The sequence below is a fragment of the Pararge aegeria genome, chromosome 25 (genome assembly GCF_905163445.1).
Source record: "Pararge aegeria chromosome 25, ilParAegt1.1, whole genome shotgun sequence".
In the NCBI taxonomy this organism is placed as follows: Eukaryota; Metazoa; Arthropoda; class Insecta; order Lepidoptera; family Nymphalidae; genus Pararge; species Pararge aegeria.
In genome coordinates this window covers 1,470,552-1,485,170 of record NC_053204.1, presented here as the reverse complement: position 1 = coordinate 1,485,170, position 14,619 = coordinate 1,470,552, and the positions used below count along the sequence as shown (strand labels likewise).

Sequence of the window (14,619 nt, the reverse complement as noted above, 5' to 3'; positions counted from 1 at the left end):
GCATGTGCTAATTGACTTTACGAAGGGTACATGAATGGTAAGAAATGGCATATCTGCTTTAGCAATAGGGTAGGGAAGACCTTCATAACGCTTTGAACGCTTTTAACACATGCTTACCTACGGGGTTTCTTTTATCTGACTTAAGGTAACGAAACAACTTATTATCTTTTATTAATAAGTTATCTTTTAAGCCCTGTTAAGGTCCTACAAAGCTCTGTAGTCTGTACAAAGCTGCAGTGTATGCAGCCAATCCTCACTATTAATTAACCTAACCGAAACAATCTGACCCTAAGATTATATTTATCATTCACTGAAAGACAGCCGGTGCTAGTCAAATGGTATCATGATTGTATTGACCATATGAAAGACAAACGAAGTTAGGTGTATACTAAGCACTGAAGTAGGGACTTGGTAGTAGACCCTGAAGTCAAATCGAGTGAAAACAAACAAGCTTAGCCTATGAGTCGAGCTATCACATCGTCTAGGATGGGCATAGAATAGTTCCCTTTAACTCTAATTAATTTTAGCAATATAATCATAGTGGTATTCGACGCACATTCTCAATAAGCTATCCTTTTAACGTAGACTCAATCATACTAGAATACTCTACAAGCTATTCCAGCATTAAAACATTTATTTTACCTTGACACGTACTTCTTCTCTCTCACGGTGTGACAACCTATCTTATTTACATGTTCTTAAGTATTCTTAGTTTGTTAGTTATAGTTCTTAGTTATGTACGATTGAGTAGATATTAGTTTAATATATATATATTTTTTTATTATATCATTCTTACTTGTGCAATTTTGTTTATGTATTTGTATTTAGCTAATTGAATGTAGGTTTATAATAACTTTACACCACCACCAGATTTTTTTTTTTCTTTATTGCTTTTATAAGTGAATATAAACAGACAAATATTGAGAAAAAGAAAATTTTCTAAAATCGAAAAGGTGACGCAGATGTATTCAGTAGATATATCGAGGTTTGCCTACATTTTCAACTATAAAGTTAGTTTTATGTTTGTTGGAAGCTTTTTGTTGCACTTAGTCAAACTCGATTTATACAAAAATTTATTTTGGTATAATATTTATTTCAAAAGTTGGTTAAAATAGCTTATATCTTGTGTAGTGTCGTTGAAGTCTCTCTTTATTAAAAAACAAAATACTATTGGCTAAGTAATCACGGAATCAAAGAAACTATTAAGTCTACGAAACTTGGAAAGGAAGCCGCCAGAACCAGTGGCGGTACTACCATACAAGCCGAAAAGATATTAATATTTTTAAATAACACTCGTAATATTTTAAAATCTCTTTTTGTTTTTTTTTTTTTTTAACTAATTAAAACATTATTAAAAAAAAAAAAAGTTCTGTCTTGGACGTCCGTGTGTCTGTATGTGCGGATCCCGTATCTTGTGGTCACGATAACTAGCGAAATACTTCACTTATCGAGTTGGTTTTTTTTTTCATAGGCTTTAGTATTTGAGGAATAAAAGCCTATTACTGTTTACGGTATAATTAGATGTAGTTTAATTATTATTTTCAAATAATCTCAATTTTATTGTAATGAATAAGATTATGAGGCGTGGACTTTTGGATTTTCCAACTATTGTATTCTACTTCCGTCTTTGTATTTCTATTGTTCCTAGATAAATAAACCTTTAAGGTCGATAGAAGAGAGTACATTGGCTGTTTAACTCAATATCAACTCTATATCCATCGTGGTCGCGTTAGTACAACCTAGATCTTTACGTCTACAAATAAAGTTAAAAAAAATACTTCAAATTATTGTACAAAAATCTCAATGACCACTAGTAAATAAAAAAATTAATAAATAAATAACAAATTATTACTAAAAGGTGTGAAGCGCCTTTTACCTACCTACTTTTATATAATTTTTCCTTTATGCACACTAAAGACACTCACATTACATTTGACTTTACATTTGATTATAGATTTTAGTTTTTCATGTTTATTAGTGTCATACTTTTTGATTTTGTTTATGATTTACCTCTTAGATGATTTTGTATTTCATGATGTCCTTCAGGGGTTAATAAAGCTTATGTTAATGTAAAAATATCTTTCGTTTGTTTATATATTATATTCTATGTTATTGTCCTTTTTTTTTTGATTATTTTGTTATTGTTTAGTCGTGAGGATTCAGTGACGACGAAGACAACGGGGCTGGCTGAAAACCAGTGCTGCGCTTTTTAGTATGCAGTTATACTGAGCCAGCTCCTTTGTCACACACTTTTTTTTTTTTTTTTGTTCTTTAACAAATTTATGTAACATTTTTCTTCTTTCTTTCTTTAATTGAAGACGCAAAAGAATGTTTGTAACGATCGAGCAACTCTTACATTCTCTGCTTATCTATTTCTGGTATTTATAACTGACAGGCTTCTATTTTAAATCAAAATTATCTTAAATAACCATAATCATAAGTGGTTTGATGTTTTTACTTCAACGTCTACTCGTTTTGCCCTGCACAAAAATGAACTACCTGAAATCCAGCAAGGTTCGCAACAAGGGAACTGTTATACTGACATGTCAACTTTCAGAGCGATAGAGACCACCACAAATGAAATATTGCATGGTCGGCTTACCCTCAAGACTTTTTCTTACGATGCCGTTTCCCTTAAAATTATGTTCAAGTCTTGCCTTACCGATACTGCGCCATGGATCTCTACCACTCATGCCGTACTAATTCCAATCAAAGATTCTTGTATCAAAAGTGACATCTTCCTGCCGATATCCATGAACTGGAGCTTAGTTGCAACTTTAGAAACGATAATATGGGGCTGTTTCGGGTATGGCTGATCTTTGAGGATAGATATAGATCTTTTAGCAAATTGCCAAATATAACTTTACATAGAACACGAGCGTATACTCCATTAACACTAATTCTATAATCATTTTACATTGCCGAATCCCCGTAATAAAGACGGTATATACTCGTAGTCATGAGCCACACCTAACTCCTTAACTAAGGATTCCTTCACCAGCCTAATCTCACTGCCGAAAACGACAAATGTTTGACGTGACGTGCCGTTTATTTGCCCATTTTTCATTAATTTTCAAATAAAAAGAGAGAGGGAATTCTTTTCCTGAGACAAATAGTTTTGGTACGAGTTCTTGCTGCTTATCAAAAATTGCAATAACTAATCAGGAACGAAATACTAGAGCACCGGATTTTAAACTCCTTTCACTGATATCATGAATAACTGCACGCCTATCAACTATATCGCGTTTCATAAAATTAAATTTCTATAGGTATTATACCTGCTCTTCCTTTTAAGTATATCCCTTAAAGCCTGGCCCTAATTTTGCTCGCAAGGAAAAACATTTACTAATTTCTCTTGCCATTTCGGCCCGGTAACAAAACTGAATTTAGGTCTTCCTACCATATTTTGTCAAGGCCTTGGAGTTTCTTTATAGCAAAATGAGTGACAGTTTTATTTATTTTTTTCCAACCGTATACATAAGCAAAATCATTGTTTTCTTTTTAGCCAAACATCTATCCTTTGGTTTGGTGGAGGGAGTCGAAATTGAAACTATATTTGGGTTCAACTGTTTGGAAAGAACTTCAGTACCTACACGGTTGAGACGTCAAACTGTCCTTAAGACATTTCAAAACATTTCTTAGAATCGGAAAGACGACGTGACCTTTTATCATATCTCGCGACGCCACGACGCGCCGCCCGGCAGCATGCACTGCACCGGCCCCAGGCTCTGCCCGCCGCGCCGCCCAGCAGGATGCACTGCGCCGTCTCTGCCCGCCGCGCCGCCCGCTGATCTCAGGACACGTGGTCGCTGCGTTGACTGCGACTTGAATGTTGCCGCGGAGTAGCCCGGTGCGAAGTCATAGCTGGCGCGGTGTAGCGGCTGCGACTTCTATTGTTGCTCTCGCAGTTGCAGTAACAGCCTCTCCTAAATCTTCACCCGCTCACGGCTTGGCTCTAGCTCCCGACTCAGGACCCGAGAAGATCTGCGTGCACATAGCCAGCTACGGCTCCGCTCCCTCAGTCGGCTCCGGCTTCGATATTCCACGGGTAGGGTCAGATACAAGAAAACAAAGTTTAAGTTTGAATTTTTTTTTTTTTAAATAAACTTAACAAGGGTGTAGACATCTGCGCGTAACAAATAAATACAAATGAAAATAAAGAATTCGATTCCATTGTTTTTGTTTTTTTTTTTGTAAGATTTAGAAACATGTCACAAATTCTCAAATCACCGTTACGTAGAAAGTGACTGTTAATATTAAATTTTTATCATATTTGCGATAGCCTGAATGCCATAATAAGTTAAACCTACGTTTGGTACATTTGAAAATAATGTCTATCGGAAAAATAATATCAGATCCAGAGCTCGGTAATTTATGGGATCTTATTTTTATATAACCTACAATATGAGTATGTAAATATACTGTTACAAATGAAATTAAAACTCACTGAAAAAATATTGCAAAATAGGCACTGAGTCCGTGCACACTCAATTAGGTTAACAACATAAATATTAATCGTACATGTTATTATGACATAACCATAATGATTGTTAGTAACATTTCGCGTAGCTAAATATTATTATAAATTAATTAAACAGCTAATAAAATTATATAATTGGGCGTGTACTTACGCGTTGAAAAGGTAACGCTGTCTTGTCACTTCTGAATTATTATAAACTTTAGTAGGATAGCGATGAGGCCACGAAAAGATGCAAATAAACATACCATACAAATATCACTTTATTAATTTACTTTATAAACTATGACAATATGAACTTATCGTTTTACAACCTCGCAATTCACTTCATAACTCTCTCAAAGAACGATCCAACCCGCCAAGACAAAATCCAATTTCCCGCCAAAACTCCTAGCGTCCAGGTAGAATCCAAGCAATTTGATTGGTTCCCGCCGTTATGCGTCTACCGGCGTTAACCAATCGGAGAATGACAACCGATCGTCTCGTTCAAAAATAAGATTAAATTAAAAAAATAACAAAGAAGTGGAAATTATAATGCTATTTAAATTTAAATCCTAACAGTAGCTTAGGAAATTAAGGATGAAAGATTTGTTAAAATTTGTTCAGCAGTTTCGGAGCTTTTTTTGTAATACTATTCGTTTTTCTTTTAAGTTGTCCTTATTCTTAGGTTGCCTGGCAGAGATTGCTACTAAGTGATAAGGCCGCCTTTTGTATCCTGCTTCATTCTTCGAATGTACGTTCTTTTTTTTTTTTGCTGAGTGGTGTAAAAAAAAAAAAAATTGACGGATCAAGTACATGGCTATTTATTTGGTCCGTCAAATTTTTTTATGTTTCCATCGACCTGAGTCGTAGGTGTTAAGCCTCCAGTGACTGGAATGACACCGCCCTTCAAACCGGACCACAGCTATAATCAGCTTGGCAGCAGAAATAAGCATAGCATTACTAGGTTCATCCCCGGAAGAGCGCTGCCATAAAATTTCACAATGCGTTTTATTTGAATGCGTATTCAAAAATCTAATCGATTCGTCGGCCGATTGGCCCAGTGGGCAGGACCACAACTGGAAAATGTTTGTGCGATGCACTTGAATGTTTTTCAGTGTCTGGGTGTTTATCTGTATATTATAAGTATTTATGTATATTATTATTTAACTCTTTATTTGTATACCACATCGTTAACACGTACAAACATAAAATAAAAACAGAATCATGGAAAGAAGTAGAATACAAGAGGCCAGCGATCTATGCCAGGCTGCCTTTGAATTAAGGAAAAAGAAGAGGAGAATAGACTGCTGGTGGTACGAATAACTGCAAACTAATACATAAACTAGTGAACACAAATACATCAAGCATAATATAATTAATAAATTTAAAAATAAACTAAAATATCTGATAACAACACATAAATATTTAAATACTTTAACATACAATAGATAACACGTGAGAGTGAATACATAATATTATTAGTATATATTATAGAATTTCAAAGTACAAATACCTTGGTAGTTGGGTTAAGGAAGAATGGCATTGGAATGGTATTGAAATTGCCAGTGCATCATTCATGAAAAAAATAAAAAATAAACTGTGCCATAAATAGCATATTAACCTGCGTATAAGAATGCTCCATTGCTGATATGGCCGATACTTCTATATGGTTGTGAGATGTAGACGATTCAAAGTCAAATCTTTATTCAAGTAGGCCCATAGCTGGCACTTATGATTCGTACATTACATGAAAAATGTGTACACGCTAGTGAGAGGATGGCGAGAGTTGTTCCGGTTTTTCATTTTCGATATCACCATCTCACATTGTTAAAATTATTAGAAGAGCACCTGGTTAGACCAATAGTTCACACCCAAGGTTTTTTATCGACTACGTAGTCCTTTATACTATAATAGGACTTTTCTATAAGCTTACGTTTATTACAAACTGTTAACTTTTTAAGACACATCTCCTAGATGTAAATTGTTACTTTATGGAAAAATTAGAATAAAAACAATACTCAAAAAAATATTATGAAAATTAAGCTTAATTTGCTATACTCCGCGAACAGCAGGAGAATCTGTATGGTGTAATTTATAATTACTTCAATCCGTATACTCCACACCAAACAGATCCTCGGCAATGTACCCTCTACGCACGTTTCGCTGCGAAACCGGAGCATCCGCAGGAGATGTTGACTTTAAAATGAATTGTTAAGTGAAAACCTTTTATACCTGTTGATATAAAATAGCGAACAAAAACGGTCGATTCAACATTTCACATGGCGGTAATCTCGTGAGCAAGGTCCAAGTATTTAGATACTTTTTCCTATTCAGCTTACACCAGATTATCGTCATTCATCGTCAGTCATCGATCGATCGACTAGCACTATATCAGGTCTATTAGCTGTAATATACCTGTCAGATCCGAAAAGAGCAATGCACTGCTATTTTCAAGAACTGACGCCGGGTCGTACCTATAGTAAGGCATCTTTAAATCGATAATCGTAATTTATTATTATTATATTCACGACTTCAAGACACGTTTAATACGTTACTATCAATGAAATCACTGAAATAAATAAAAAAATATTGCGAATGACATCGATCGGTCGCCTCACTATTGGTCGGGCATGCTGCGGCGGGCACGACACGTGGGTGTGTCGTGTCGTCACAGTGTACTTGAAGTTTATCTTTAGAGATATCAACGGTAAGCCCCGACGGACATTTTTTCGTGTGACTACTGTTAACGATTTGAATTATCTTGTAATTTATATATTTATTTGTTATGCTTGTTTTGGCGCGTTAGGGAAAAATTAGAGAGTAAATTTTTACGATGTGCTCGCACACCATCGTAGATAATGCGTTATAATAAAACTTTCAATGTATTCAATACCTATTTCTTTTGTTATTGTAGTTTTTTTCTATAAACGTAGAAAAAGGCGACAGACAAAATTTTTGAAAAGCCATGATTTATTTATTTATTTATTTAAGGGACAAGCAACAGGTTACAACTACAACTCTTAAAAACTATACAAAAAATGAAAAAACATATAAATGTAAGATTGTAGACCCACTCTAAGACTGCCACAACTAGCAAATAAACACTATATTGTCAGTTAGAAGGAGAAAAAACGATTAAGAGAGACATGAGAGTACTTATAAGCTATAAGATTCATCAGGCTGTGACATAAGCTTGACGAATCTAGCACCGCGAACAAAAACATACATTTAGAATAAATTAAAAAAACAAATACCTAAAATAATATTAAAAATGTTGACAATATATACTATATAACAAAACTAGCTAAACTAACACAAAAAAGAGTAAAGGAACAAAAATAAAAAAAAATAATAATGATCGGTTACTACGCGATAGCGCACCGGAACACTAAATCGCTTAGCGCAAAGTCGTGCTTTGTCGGTAGAGTGGTAACTTGCCACGACCAAAGCCTCCCACCAGACCAGACCAGAGAAAGTTCAGAAATTATAAATTCCCAAATCGGCCCTGCCTGGAATCGTATCCGGGGCACAATTATCAGATATATATAAAATGAAAATATATATATACTACGACGATCCACACATCGCCATCTTGCCCCAAAGTAAGCTTAGCTTGTGTTAAGGGTACTACTTAGAATATACAGATAAACACCCAGACACTAAAATCATTCATGCTCATCACACAAACTGTATAAGCATAATACATATATTATGCTTATACAGTTTAATAGGTATATAGTTATTAACAATATTAATATTTTAAATTGTTTTTTTTTAAAGTTCAGCTTTAAAAAAAAACAATTTAAAGTTAGTTTAATAGGTATATAGTTATTAACAATATTAATATTTTAAATTGTTTTTTTTTAAAGTTCAGCTTTACCTTTCAAAAAACCAAATAAATAAAGTGGAATAATACACTCATATCGTAAGTAAGTTACAATAAAGTAAGTTATAAACTTCTATTGAATTTAGATCGATTTATATAAAGCAGCTGGCGATGTCGAGTATTTAAATTAAGCAATATTTAATATTGATATATTATGTTTAATTATATACCCGCCCATTGATATACACTACTAAAGATATACAGAGAGTGGCAATTGTTATATCATCATCAACGTCCCATTGCCACTGGCCCCCTCTAATCTTAATAAAGTAAAGGTTTTACGGCATAGACCCACCACGCTAACCCAATGCAGGCTTGTGGGCTTTTTCGACTAATAATAACCGGGAACTCCATTTAAAGGTGGTCTCTAAGGCAAGAAGGTAGAGTTTACCTAAATGCCTAAAATTTTTTACGTGCTCCCTAAGGTAATTGGGTGGTAAAATATTTGATAACAACACATAAATATTTAAATACTTTAACATACAATAGATAACACGTGAGAGTGAATACATGATATTATTAGTATATATTATAGAATTTCAAAGTACAAACTACCAAGGTAGTTGGGTTAAGGAAGAATGGCATTGGAATGGAATTGAAATTGCCAGTGCATCATTCATAAAAAAAAATAAAACCTGTGCCATAAATAGCATATTAACCTGCGTATATGAATGCTCCATTGCGGATATGGAAATTGGGTGCCACCTCCTTGTTAGCGCTGGAGCCCCAGTAATCGGCTGGGATGACTCTGGAGTCTTCCCCAGAGTCCCTAAATGGGGCTCGGGGAAACCGCTCAGGGCGATAGGCCTTTTCGGTGGTTGCAACGCCGTCTGCAGCTCCAGACGGGTCACTGGGTGGGACCGTTGGGTCCGTGGTGTCATGTCCGGGTAGAGTCGCGGCAGCGCGATCAAGCCTGCGATGTGTCGCGGCGATCAGCGGTGTTGCGGCGACTTGAAATGTCCGAGGGGGGCTTACGCCCGTCGCTCAGCGAGGTCGAGCTTAAGTTGGCTAAATAAGTTAGCAAGCGCCCATCAGCCAGCGGCGAGGAAGCGTTTAGATGTCCAGGAGGTCACGTGGCAGGCCTCCGACGTCCGGCGAGCGCCGGTGGTATGGCGCGATGCCCCGCAGGTGTTGGGCTCGCGCTCCATCGGCGCGTGTGAACATCGAGGGTCTCAGGCGACGGATGAACTCATCCAGGCTCTCCATGCCCAGGTCCCTGGCGATGACCTGGTTCCGTACGAAGCGTGGTGCTCAGAAGATGGTGCGGAGCGCTATAGATTGTTGCGCTCGCAGCGACTTGCGGCCCGTCTCGCTGACCAGCGCGTACCACGCTGAGGCCGCTTACGTGAGGCCGCGTGCGAACGTACATCTTATAGATGAGAAGCTTCGCACGGAGAGGCAGGTGTGATGCCAACATGGGACGGAGGAGGTAGCGTGTGGTGCGTGACTGCGCGACCACGTTCCTCACGTGGGTTCGCATCGAGACACCCCTGTCGATGGTGACCCCTAGGTATTTAGCCATGGGGGACCAATCGACGGTTTCTCTCAGAAGCGAAACCAGAAGGGGTGCGGGCGTCCATGCCGACCGTCCAATAGAGACCGCCTGAGTTTTGGCCACGTTGACCTTAAGTCGCCAGTCCTTCAGCCATGTGGGAAGTGCGTCCAGTGCTCGCTGCATTTTGATTGCTGCGTGTGGGCCCGTGAGCGACGTGGTGATGTAGGCAGCGTCGTCTGCATACAGCGCGAGCATGGCGCTGACAGCAACTGGGATGTCGTCCGTGTATCTGCCATAGCAGACGGGCGACAGCCGGCTTAACTGGGGCACACCGCCTCTGATGGGGCGCTCCGTGGACTGCGAATCTTCAACCGCCACTTGAAAACGTCCGTCTTGTAAAAGTCGACTTTATTTTCGCAGCTTCCTCTTCCCCTCAATCATCGCTCGGATGTAGGCCGGGAGCGCGGGTGGCGTGCGAGTGGTTGCCGAGTGGCGTCTGGACTCTCGAAGCGCGGCGGACATTGTCGCGCTGAGGTCTGCGTAACGCAAAACACTAAATTAAACCGGTAATTAAGCAAATATTCCGGTAAATTGAAACCGGTTCTGAGCCCTGGTTTAAACTGGTCTCTGTATACCGTAGACGGTCTCGCTGTATTTTAGTGGGTATTCAGGCCTACTGCTACCGAGTCTCACACCCTTCAGGATATAAATATACCTTCTCCCACAGCTATATCAATTTTCAGAGCACTGGCGCACAAGTGGAAATAATATCCAAATAATATATGTGTATTAGTACTAAACGGGGGGTAATAAACGGGGGCAGACTTCTCTTATTCCTGTTCCCGTATTTTTGCTGGTGGAAAAATACGGGAAATTATATTCCTCGTCAGGGGATATAATCGGGGGATATAATTTTTATCTCCCGCCCGTCCCCTGCAGGGAGGGATGCGTGAATGCATTTCCCAGCGTTAAAAAAAGGTTAGGTTTATTTAATATTAATATTTTATTATTGACAGCGGACTGGGGCAGTGGGCAGCGAACCTGCTTTCTGAGTCTTGGCCATGGGTTCGATTCCCACAACTGGAGAATGTTTGTGTGATGAACATGAATGTTTCTCAGTGTCTGGGTGTTTATCTGTATATTATAAGGAATTATGTGTATCATATTCATAGAAATATTCATCAGCTTACTTAGTACCCATAACACAAGCTACGCTTACTTTGGGGCTAGGAGGCGATGTGTGTAATGTCGTAGTATATTTATTTATTTATTTATTATTTAATATCAAATATGTTAATTTAATAAAATAAGCTTCAGACTATCTTATGCATTTAGTATCAACGTATTGAAACCTTTAATAATATATCGCGGTTATGGCATCGATAGCTTTCATTAATTCATATTTTAGGGCGGGGCCTTCGGATGTGTATCGATATTGAGATATTGGCATAGTGACGTTTATTGATGCCGAAACGACAGCTAATAGCGACTTATAGTGTGGGCGTGAGGCGAACGTATTAATTTCGACTTCTCTAGCATTTCGATACGTATAGTGATAAAAGTTGTTTTAGCAGGCAGAAGACATTTTCTCCACGGGAAAAGTACATACATATGAGCTTACATGACGCCCAGCCGGGCATTGCAATAAAATTAGTCGAAATTATTTTTATTCCGTCACTGAATCTAAATAATTATTATTACTTACAACTTAAAGTCTGATCTGTTGACTTAAAGCTAGAAAAAAAAAATTAGAATATGTCAACTTAAAATAAAAAAATAATTTATTTTTAAGTACAATAATTTAATAAAATAAATATATTACTACCATACACACATCGCCATGTAGGCTCAAAGTAAGCGTAGCTTGTGTTATCTAAGATGACTGATGAATATTTTATTTTGGGACTGAAAAACTTTCATTGTTATCACATTCATCATTAACATTTTCCAGCTGTGGGAATCCAACCCACGGCCTTGCATTAAGAAGGCAGGGTCGCTACAAACCATCAAAACTTAATCTATTATAGAATTAAGATTTAAATGGTTATTATTATGCCATAGTTTTATCTTGTCCGAGAATTAAGACGGCCGATTATCACAGTGGGCAGTGACCCTGTTTCAAAGTCCAAGACTATGGGTTCGATTCCTTCTTTTTCTTCTTTCTTTTTCTTTTATATATAGATAGGAGAGATACCTCATCATCATCATCACATCTACCCATTACCGGCCCACTACAGAGCGCGGGTCTCCTCCCACAGTGAGAAGGGGTAAGGCCGTCTACCACGCTAGCCCACTGCCCAGTGCGGATTGGTAGACTTCACACGCCGTTGAAAACATTGTGGAGAACTGTCAGGCATGCAGGATTCCTCACGATGTTTTCCTTCGCCGTTCAAAGCAAGTGATATTTTTAAATAATAAATAAAAAAGCCTTTTATTTCTTCATACATTTACATAGTTTCATATTTATCCTTAATTTTAAGTATATTAAGTGAAAAAATAATAATAATAATAGTTATAATAATTAAATAAAAAAGCTCCGTTATGAAGAACCCTTTTTCAAGGTCAAGGCCTCCTCCAGAGACAGCCAGAGCTGCCTGTTTTTTGCTTTCAGCGATATTTAAATTGCTTAAATTAAAAACGCACATAACTCCGAAAAGTCACTGGTGCGTGCCTACCCCTAGTGGGCTAATTTTTATAATGAAGGCAATTGAAATATCACTTGCATTAGCGGTGGAGAAACCTGCACATGTCATACACAACTTTAAAATAAAACTGTTTTAAGTGAGCGTAGTAGCTACTAAGATACCAGGGCCACATAAATTGCGACGTAGCATTTAAAACAGTATTTATCGACTAAGTATATTAATATAGAAATTCTATGCTCAATCACGTAGCTGTTTCTACCTACTCTATTTATAAGAAGTAACGAATATAAAATAATAGAGTTATTAGTCAAAGAGTCAATGATAGAATTGAGGAAGGTTTCTTACGTATTATGAAAATTAAGCTTAATTTTCTATAGTCCGCGAACAGCAGGAGAATCTGTATGGTGTCATTTATAATTTCTTCAATCCTTATACTTCACACCAAACAGATTTTCGGCAATGTACCCTCTACGCACGTTTCGCTCCGGAGCATCTTCAGGAGATGTTGACTTTACACTGAATAATTGTTAAGTTTTAATGAATAAATGTAAAGTTTTCTCTTACGCTAATTGCTTCATCCCACAAACCCAGCCGAATTCCAGTTCGAAGTCACGCACGCACTTCTAACTTTTATTTATTTATTTTTATTTATACACTTTATTTGTACACCACAAATAGTAAAAAAGAACAATGGACACAGCAAAAATAAACTTAAAAAGTAGGATACAAAGTGCGGCCTTATCGCTTAGTAGCGATCTCTTCCAGGCAACCTTAGGATTAGGAAAACCAAGGGAAACCGATTGGTGGGGTGTATTATTGTTATATACATACTTACGAACAATTACACACTAATACTTATCAAGATTACACACATAAAATACTAATAATAATAAATATAAAAAATAATAAACTAATATATACTAAAACATACTTAAATATGAGTAAGAGTTAATCACTGTCGTCTTTATTGCTCAAGATAATGGGCTTTAACGGCATTTTCTAAGTTTTGTGCGTTTTAAGTAATTAAAATATCTCTTGATTCAACGGCGAAGGAAAACATCGTGAGGAAACTTGCAACCCGGAGTGAAGCAATTCGCTACGGCCTACTACAGCGCATGGGTCTTTCCCACAATGAGATAGACGAGCAGTAGACCGTAGTCCGTAGACCACCACTCTGGCTCAGTGTGGGTTGTTGGAGTTCACACGCATTTGAAAACATTATGGTGAACACTCAGGCATGCAGGTTTCCTTCACCGTCGAAGCAAGTGAAATTTTTATCACTTATAAGCGCAGATAACTTAGAAAAGTTTGAGCTGCGTGCTTGGATTCGAACTCGGCCCCCTATCAGTCGGTATCACCGCTGTCGTTAGGTTAGGTCAATAAGTTCTTTTGGCAGTCTTTCTGTCTTTCTATACGTGCACTCTGTGGATTAATTATATCCAAATGTATCTTCGAGTCCAATATAATAATATCTAGAGTGCACCTGTGTTTGCGCAGACATTTGTGCACTGTAATACCTCCCACGTAGTTGGAAAATATCTCTGGTATCTGACTATCGTTGCTGGAATGGGTTTTATGCAATATTCCTGGTGTATGCATACCCTGGTAAGAAACCCAATGCACGCCACTGCTGCCACGGCGGGCACCGCTAGCTGGGTCGCGGTTGTGTGCGAAAGCCTTACCGTGGCCCAGCCACCAGGCGACTTGTTGGAACACCGTGGGGTTTTAGCCAGTACGAATACTGTGCCTCCCCGTGATGCGGTGGTATCCATGAGGATTTCTGCGCGAAAAAAAAATGGTCTACGTCCCACCGAGATTTAAATTAAAAAATCAACCCAATATTGTCTACTGTCTCTTAAACTAAAATAGGTTTTATATAGATAAGTGTACCTATGGAGAAAATGTCTGGAAATTGTTTTACCAAGGGTGCGTGGGACCCAAGTACTACCCAAGAATATTGATAACTTAATATTGTTGTAGGAGTTTAATCCTGTCGATTTTCTGAATAACGCTATTATTTATTTTAAAACTTGGAACTGTGATAGCCCAGTGATTGCGGCTTCGAATTCACTTTCGGAGGGCCGAGTTCGAATCCCAGCACGCAACTAGAACTATTCTAAGTTAAGTGCGTTTT

General features: G+C 37.8%; 1 protein-coding gene across 1 annotated transcript in view; it reads left to right on the top strand.

The window, feature by feature from the left end:
* LOC120634797 (neural/ectodermal development factor IMP-L2-like) overlaps window positions 1–14,619 on the top strand; it is a 64,709-nt gene that overhangs the window by 12,182 nt on the left and 37,908 nt on the right. The window lies entirely within an intron of this gene.